Genomic DNA, 9,477 nt, shown 5'->3' with positions numbered 1-9,477 from the left:
ACTGAGGAAGTCTCTCGGATGAGAGACGAAACGTTTCTACATTTTTTGTTGATTTGCTTTGTTTTGTTTTTTTGAATGTCCAGAGGACCAGATTTAACTTTTTTAGATTTTTCTACCTGGATTATTGAGCATGCATCAGGATAAAGAGGTTGTTTGCATTAGTTTTTGTTTCAGTGTTGTAAATGCAAATGAGGCCTCTGTTGTCCAAGTGATTTTGTCTTTTAAAGCCATGGGTGTGTCATAAACCCATGGCTTTAAAAGACCCAGATGAAGCAGACTTGAGAGAAATACCTGAAACATTGTGGTCTTCAGGACCTTCTGATGTTGGATTACTAAACTCAATTCCTCCAGTCCAAATCAAACCAAAGACAAACTGGAGGCCCGTAATTAAACAATACCCACTCAAACCTGAGGCAATACAGGGCATTGCACCCGTTATTGCTGACTTATTGCAGGGAGGAATCATAAGAAAATGCTCTGATTCCCCTTGCAATACACCCATTTTTCCAGTCCAAAAAGCAAATAAAACAGACTGGAGAATGGTACAAGATTTGAGATCAGTTAATGAGGCAATTCAAACAAGAGCTTCGAATGTTCCGGATCCACACACCTTACTTAACTCTTTAAGGCCTGATAACAAGTATTACACGGTGATAGATTTAAGTAATGCATTTTTCAGTGTATCAATAAACCCAGACTCACAGTTCTGGTTTGCTTTCACGTTTCAAGGCCAGGGCTACACATACACCAGGCTACCACAAGGGTTTGCTGACAGTCCAACCATCTTCACACAGGCCATTATGGCCTGCCTGTCAAATCTTTCACTTGAAGGTGGCAGTCAACTTTTGGTTTATGTAGATGACCTTTTAATAGCATCACCCACTCGAGAGGCATGCAAACATGACTCACTTACTTTACTTCACCACCTCTCACAGACAGGTCACAAAGTAAATAAGAATAAGATACAATGGGTTAGGACTGAGGTTGACTATTTAGGTCACACATTGTCATCTGCAGGAAAACAAATCCAAGCAAAAAGAAAACAAACCATTGCTGATGCTCCTAAGCCTGAAACGAAAAAACAAATCATGTCATTCCTAGGACTTTGTAATTATTGCAGATCTTATATCCCACACTATGCAGAACTGACTCAGCCTTTGCTAAATTTGATTTATGACACACCCATGGCTTTAAAAGACAAAATCACTTGGACAACAGAGGCCTCATTTGCATTTACAACACTGAAACAAAAACTAATGCAAACAACCTCTTTAATTTTACCTGACTACTCAAAGCGTTTTACGCTTACCGTTGATTGCAGAAACGGTTTTATGACATCAGTTCTTTTACAGAAGCATGGTGACAAACTTAAACCGTTGGCATTTTATTCTAAAAAACTCGACCCTGTAGCACAGGCACTCCCTCCATGCATGCAAGCAGTCCTTGCAGCAGCAATTGCAGTCCAGGTATCAGCCGATGTCATCCTTTTCCATGACACTGATCTCCTGGTCCCACATGCTGTTGATGTGCTACTGCTACAGAGTAGAATGAACATATTGTCACCTGCACGTCACCTTTCATACACGGCTATATTGTTGTCTCAACCTCACATACATATAGCACGTTGTACAGTTTTGAATCCTGCAACACTTGTCCCTCTACTTGATGAAGGGACACCACACAACTGTTTGGAAGTCACTGAACAGGTCCACCTTCCCAGGCCAGACTTAACAGACAGTCCTTTGTCCGGAGGTTTATTGTGTTTTGTGGATGGATCTTGTTCAAAAACAGAAACAGGCAAAACACAAACAGGTTATGCCATTGTACAGTTGCCTGATAAAATCATTGAGGCAAAACAATTAACTACACATCATTCTACACAAGCTGCAGAAATCATCGCTCTAACACGTGCCTGCCAGTTGGCAGAAAATAAGGATGTGACTGTATACACTGACAGTCAGTATGCTTTTTCAACTCTCTTCTATTTTACGAAACAATGGGAGAATAGAGGTATGACGACCTCTACTGGAAAGCCAGTTACACATGCTAAACTATTAACTGAACTGCTACAATCAATTCACTTGCCAAACAAGATTGCTGTTTGTAAATGTAAATGCTCACACTAAAGGCAAAGACACAGTATCAAATGGTAACAGATTAGCTGACCAAGAAGCTAAAAGAGCAGCTGCAGGTATCTATGGTTCTAGCTACCTACTAACTACGCAAACAGCTGACATGATTGACAAATCAGTACTTTTGGACATGCAACGCGCCGCACCCAAACAAGAAAAGCAGTTATGGGAAACAAAAGGTGCCACACTGAATACTGAAGGCTTTTATCATGTTAATAATAAGCCAGTTTTACCTAAATCTCTATTCAAAGCCGCTACAATCTTGTCACATGGGCTTTGCCATGTGTCAAGTGAGGGGATGATTAGCCAAATACAGAAATATTTCACAACTTGTGGACTTGAATCATACTTAAAAGGCTTTTGTAAAACCTGTCCAACATGCATAAGACACAACCCACAGGGAAACATGAGACCTAAAAGAGGCTCTTTTCCTGTTCCAACTTACCCATTTCAAAAAATGTACATGGATTTCATTGAACTAACACAAAGTGGACCATACAAGTATTGTCTTGTAATGGTTGACGCTTTCTCTAAATGGGTTGAAATAGTCCCCTCTAAGCATGCAGATGCACTAACTGTAGCTAAAGCTATTTGCAAAAACATTGTTCCTGTACATGGGATCCCTGAAACCATTTACAGTGATAATGGCCCTCACTTTGTGAATCAAGTCATACAAAACATGGCCACACATCTAGGACTAACTTTAAAGAACCATTGTTCTTACCATCCCCAAAGTGCTGGATTGGTTGAAAGAACAAATGGGACTGTAAAAAGCAGACTAAGGAAATGCATGGAAACCACTAACCGTCCATGGCCTGAATGCCTGGACCTGGTCAAACTGTATATGAGAATTACTCCAACTTCTAATGGTCTGACTCCATTTGAAATAATACATGGCAGACCATACAGAATGCCTTTGTTCTCACCAGACCTGCAAAAAGCAGAACAAGAACAAACATTAGCAGATTTTATGATAAAAACGTTTAAAGAGAAAGAAGTATTCAAGACCAATTTACTGCCTTCTGATTCTTTGTCTCCACAGGAAAAGTCATCAGTTCAACCCGGTGACTGGGTCTTCATTAAGGTCATCAAAAGAAAAAATTGGGCCAGTCCACGTTGGGAAGGACCATACCAAGTGCTATTAACCACACCCACAGCTGTGAAAATAGCAGAAAGAACCAGTTGGATCCATCTGTCTCACTGCAAACTCCACAAGGTATTGGACTCTTAATCAACCAAGGTGTTTGAAAAAGCATGGCCACAAGGGGGCCTCATCACCTGGGGTGAGGCGTCACAAACATCAGTGAAGAAATCAACGCTGAGAGCAGCAATCTGCCTTGGTCTTACACCTTGAATAGGTCACTCACAGTCCAGTACATCTGTACATGATGTCACCTACTTTGGCTAGATGGATCATCGGCTGTATGATGGTTTTGGTATGTGGTTGGATTTATCATCATTTTACAGGTTCTGACGTGGAAAGACAGAAACGATGGACCAAAATTGATGACCACGAGGACCAGATCTGGGATCCTAAACATCCCCAAGAGACCAATGCCTGGTACCGGTATGTTAAGACCAGCGTCAGAAAAGTGACCACTAAAGGTTGCTATGTGTGTTCTCGTCTCCCACCTTCTTCTACTCAGGTACACCTAGAGGTGCAACCCATGAACGTCACTGAAGCAAAATGTATGGCATCCATAGGGGCCCGAGCTTTCCAAGACTCGTGTATAACGACCAAAGATACTGACCCTGCTCGTCCAGGGATCAGGAATGGCACTTGTGATTTGCTGTTCTGGGCTCAAACCAACGTGACGGTGAAGGGAGTACGGTACCTCAGGTACCATACATCACAAACCCTAAAAATCTGAGTTTCACATGTTACATTCAGGGAAATAAGACTCACACGTGTCTGAGTAATACTTGTGAAAAAGGAGGCAACTGGTTGGGAGCACTTGACAAAGCAACTCAATGTCGCAATAGATGCGCATACACCCAAGGAGAAGGGGTGCCTGTGAACATGAATGCCCCCTCAAATGGTACGTATTTCATTCAAAATGGCTGGTGGCTCTGCGAACACAAACTATACTCGACCCTGCCTGTGAACTGGACTGGAATATGCGCTCCCACATGGGTGACAGACCACACTTTCCTTATTCACCCACCAAATATAAAACAACGCAGCAGACGAGAGGTAATAAATTTCACACCACATGAATCAATCTGGGGATCCTATGTGCCAGGAGATCATAAACTTTGGTCAACAGGAAGTAAAGTTAGTAACGCACTGTTTCCTTGGATTGGTGTAGGGAAAAATGCACTTATGATTGAGACACTGAATTACTGCTTTCATGCCTTTGTGAACATCTCTCTTGATTTAGCAGAGGCTTGGAGCAGAGAAATAGCAGCACTTCGCCTGATGGTGCTGCAGAACCGTATGGTTTTGGACTTACTGACAGCCTCACAAGGTAGTGTATGTCAAATTATTGGAACATCATGCTGTACTTATATCCCAGGAGAAAACGACACCCATGCTGAAGAAGCACTCCGCTCCCTACGGAACCTGAAGGGAGCAATGGATGCAGACCACCACCCAAGTCCTGGCTGGGACCTGTGGTCATGGTTCACTTCTGGACCGTTGTGGCAGCTAGTGTTAAAAATCTGTACCCCAGTAATTGTGATCCTCATTCTGTTTTGTCTTTTCTTCTCTTGCATTGTGCCATGTTTGAAGAAGATGATGATGAAGAGTTTTACTGGAGGACTCATTAATCTATACCAGACTCGTATGAATAACGAACGTGATGACTGCTGGCCATCCAGGGCCTGGAGCGATGACGTTGTTTTTCCTCCCACTACTTTAACATCTGCCCTGGGGGGGGGGGTTTCCACGTCATTCACACTGAATTCCTAGAAAATACATAATATCCATCCATCCATCCATTATCTTTACCCGTTTGTTCCATTTTGGGTCACGGGGGTCGCCGGTGCCCATGTCCAGCAATCACTGTGCGAGGGGCGGGGTATACCCTGGACAGGTCGCAAGTCCATCACAGGGCCACATAGAGACAAACGAGACAAACAACCATTCACTCTCTCACTCACACCTAGGGACAATTTAGAGTTACCAATCAGCCTAACATGCATGTTTTTGAACTGTGGGAGGAAACTGGAGCACCCGGAGAAAACCCACGCATGCACAGAGAGAACATGCAAACTCCACCCAGAAAGGCCTCTGGACCGGGGTCTGAACCAAGGACCTGCTCGCTGAGAGGCAGCAGCTCTACCAGTTGCGCCACCATGCTGCCACACATACTTAATAATAATTATTTAATTATCATGTTTATAATCTCAGTTTAAATGATAAACAGGAAGGAATGTTGGAGAGTTTTGTGCTATTGATCATTTGAAACTGTTTTTCTTATCAGTATGCTTGTTTCAACAAAGCTTCTGTGTGTAGAAGTGTACTTTGGACATTTATGCTGGACATGCTGAGAGCAGTGCGGTCTGAACGGATTCAGAGAACACTCTGACCTGAGCTTGTAGCTTCTGTTATTCTAATACTGCTGCATCTGTATTATTTGTTTTTATCAGACTCAACGTGAGCAGAAGATGAGGCAGAAGACCATGGAGAATATTGTTTTTCACACAAGGCAAGCTGACGGCTCCATATGAGGTAAGAGAAATGCGTGTTTGTTTGCCCTGCACTGTACTTCTTGCTTGTGGAGCGGGGCCCGGTGTGATTACATTCACACTGTATTCGAACCACGCTGGACTTCTCTTCTACCGGACCGAGACCAAGGTTTTAGCCCAGGCCAGAGTTTGCCTTTTTATTCCGTGACAGAGTTCAATGGTGCATTCACACCTCCCCAAACGAACTGGACTTCCTAGGAAAATGAGCTAGAGTTCGATTGAAGCGGACTAAACAGGGCTGGTGTGAATGCACCCGTAGTGTCTCTGAGGACATTTGTCTTAAGGTTCTTGGAAGGATGGACGCTACAGTTTTGAATAATTGTTCCAAGCACATTAGCTCATATTAGCGGCTGTGGGAGTGACAGCTTACTTACTAAAAACGGGACCTGCACAGTCAGATGGGGATTTTCATGGCCAGAGAGAGTGACTGTGAGTTCTACCCACCCATCATAGGGAACGGTCTGACCATTGACTGCATGGGGCAGCTGTGGCTGAGTGGTTAGAGCAGTCGTCCTCCAATGCAAGAGGTGAGGGTTTGAATCCACCAGCAGTCACATGCTGACATGTCCTTGGGCAAGACACTGAACCCCTCATAGCCTCTGATGTGTGTCCCATCTGTGTATGAATGTGATCTAAAGAACTGATTAGTCTCTTTAGAATGATTTGTTCAATTTGCTTTGTAGAGATCTAGTAGAGTGCTGTATGAATGGGTAAATGAGGACACAGATTGTAGTGTAAAGCGCTTTGAGTATCTTGAAATAAGATAGAAAGGTGCTATAAACGTACAATCCATTTACCATTTACAGTCCATAAACTTCAAGTCAACATCATTCAAAAGCTCCTGCAATGGTCTTACTGGATAGCTAGAAATGTGTGCCTTTGCCCACTGTCTTTCTGCTATGCTCACTTGTGAACCCAAGTCAAATAATACTGTCACCGGATAACTAATAATAAAACATTCTTACCAACTAGGGGAACTTTGTGGCCTGTGTTGCTTTGACAGGGGGGTGTATAGGGTTTGTTCCTAATGTGTTCATCTTGTCCTCTAGTCTGTTTACCATTTTGTTTGATGGGCATCCCGACATGGTTAGCAGAGGCAGGCTTTAATGGCTGGGACCAGAGCTTGGTACCAGCCTCTGGCTGTCCCTCAACAGAGGTGGATTCCAGTTTAACTGAAACTTGGTACACTTAAGCACCCAATTGCTTGGTGTCCAGGTTCACTACACACGAAGCAATGGTTACAATCCTTCACATTCTGTTCAGTGCACCCTGGGCAAAGAGCTGTTCCCTTGGCAAAGGTTGTAGATTGGCTTGCTGAAAGCTGGTGAGGGTTACTGGATTGTGGCAGAGGGGGAGGACATCAATCAATCAATCAACCTTTATTTATACAGGTAAATCCCATTGAGCCTCGAGGACTCATTTACAAGAGAGACCTGATTTCAACAAAGAAAGATGACAACAATGGACAACAGCAACAACAATAAGCAGTTATAAAAACTCATACTACAGTTTTTTTTTTTTTTTTTTTTTTTTTTTTTTTAACAAATAGGATGGCTAAAAGGAAAAAGGTAACAAAACCAAAAAAACAGCTAGATTCCAAGACAAATGTATAAAACTAAAAACAGGAACATGTCAGCATTGGACCCTGCCAGGAGTCCAACAGATTCTTAAAGCCACTTACATGGATGGGTGTGAGGGGAAACTTGGATGGGTGAGGACGGGGAGCAGTGGTAGGGGTTTACAGTTTTAGGTTCCATTAAATTGGTCACCATGCTGGTCAAAGTATCTACTTGAGTTGAGAGTTGTTTGAGTGTTTGAAAGGCTTGGTGTTCCTTAGCTTTCCTTTCTTCAGTTGTTTGTGCTGTGTCGTTAGGAGCTGGTAGGCATTGTACCCATTTGGTAAATGTGCAAGTTACCTTGAGAAAATATTTATTTCTTCTAGTGCTCTTAGTAAGTGGTCCAACCCAGTCGATCTGGAGGTCAGACCATGGGAATGCAATGCCTCTACTTTGCAGTGGTGCTCTGTGGAGTGGTCTGGATGGCTGAAACTGGCCACAGACCAGGCACCCTTTTATGTAGTTCTTTACATCCTTTTTCATTCCAGGCCAATAAGCAACTTGTTTTAATGCTTTCAGCATGGCGTTATCTCCTTGTGTCCTGCGGACGGGAGGTCATGCGCATGAACTAACATCACCCCCCTGTGGTCATGGGGGACCACGAACACGGGTGAGGACGTCGGTCCATGAGCAAAAGTTAGGATGCCCTTGATTAGTTTTAGCTGTTTGCGCAGCTGAAAGAGGACTTTAAGGTCTGGATTGGAATCCAGGTCAGCTTCGGACGTAGTGTTTTTCTCTGGGTCAGTCAAGTACAGTATCATCGAGTTTATCGCAGTATCCAACTTCTGAAGTTGGATGATGTCTGGGTCAGTCAGCACGGGTTGTACAGAGACTGTGTTGTCAGCCGGCTTGGTTGCAGCCTGTGCACATGTGACTGCCATTACCTCGGCTGTAGGTTGTACTGACAGAGTTGCAAGCTGCCAAGAAGGGTCAAAGGACCACGGAGGGCCGTCCACAGCTTCGTCCTTGGCTAGGAAGTCTGCAAGGTCATTATACCGCTTGTCATAACCTAGGACTCTATAATGTCCTGGAACCTTTTTCCAGTAGACCTGTAGGTCATGTGATGTCACCAAGTGATCACATGCCATGAAAAGCTCTTTTGTGTTTGACCACTTTCTTGTTGCTTGTGAGAAAGCCGTTCTGTTTCCACAGAGCGAGATGACACAAGAAACTAAGTCGAGCGTAATTAGAGTTCGTGCAGATGACTAGCATTTGGATGGAGCGTTCTACTGCCATTTGGAGAGCTATTAGAATTCCTGCTATCTCAGCGTACTGAGAATTCTGAGAGCATAATTTATAGCTAAAAGTGACCCCTTGTTGGTCTTGGAGGAGAATCCCTCCAACACCTGATTTGCAGGTTTGGTCGTGGTGGAATGAGCATCCATCCACGTATAGTGTTGTCATATCTTTGCATATATTGCTATCAAAGTAGTGGTGATTTGGGTCCTCATTTAATGAAGGTTTTTCTGCCGCTGGCGCATGGTTGGCAGGTACATTGTGTGTACATTCCTGGCAGAGTGCCAGGTCGGTGCCCAAATGTGACTTCTTGTTTTGGCCGTGGCGGATGTCTAGGTCAAAACTTTGAAGCACCATGAGCCACGTGGCTACCCGTGAGTTTGTCACCACCCCATCTCTGATGTGTTGGCTATTCAAGAAAGTTACTGGCTGGTGTTGTGTTTCAACAATGATTTTTTGTCCGCCAATGTAACTGGAGAAGTGTTTAACTGCCCACACAGTGGTCAGTAGAGCTTTCTCACAGTCTGAGAACATTAATTCGGGGCCTGCCATTGTCTTACTGGCGTAGGCCACCACACGCTTGTCTTTGTTGTGTATCTGGTACAGACTTGCACTCATGCAGTGAGCTGAGAAGCCCACTTCCAGGTGAAACTCTTTGTTTTAGTCTGGATAGATTAGACATGGGGCTGACTTGAGTCTGTCCCTGAGAGCGTTCATTGCCTGCTGTTGGTTATCAGTCCAGACAAATGGGACGTCTTTCTTTAAGAGTTCAGTCAGTGGTTTTGCAAGGTCTGCATAGTTCT

This window comes from Nematolebias whitei, chromosome 1 (genome assembly GCF_014905685.2).
Source record: "Nematolebias whitei isolate Nwh7 chromosome 1, NemWhi1, whole genome shotgun sequence".
Classification (NCBI taxonomy): domain Eukaryota; kingdom Metazoa; phylum Chordata; class Actinopteri; order Cyprinodontiformes; family Rivulidae; genus Nematolebias; species Nematolebias whitei.
The sequence above is the reverse complement of the archived record's forward strand: the minus strand, read 5'-3'. Positions refer to the sequence as shown.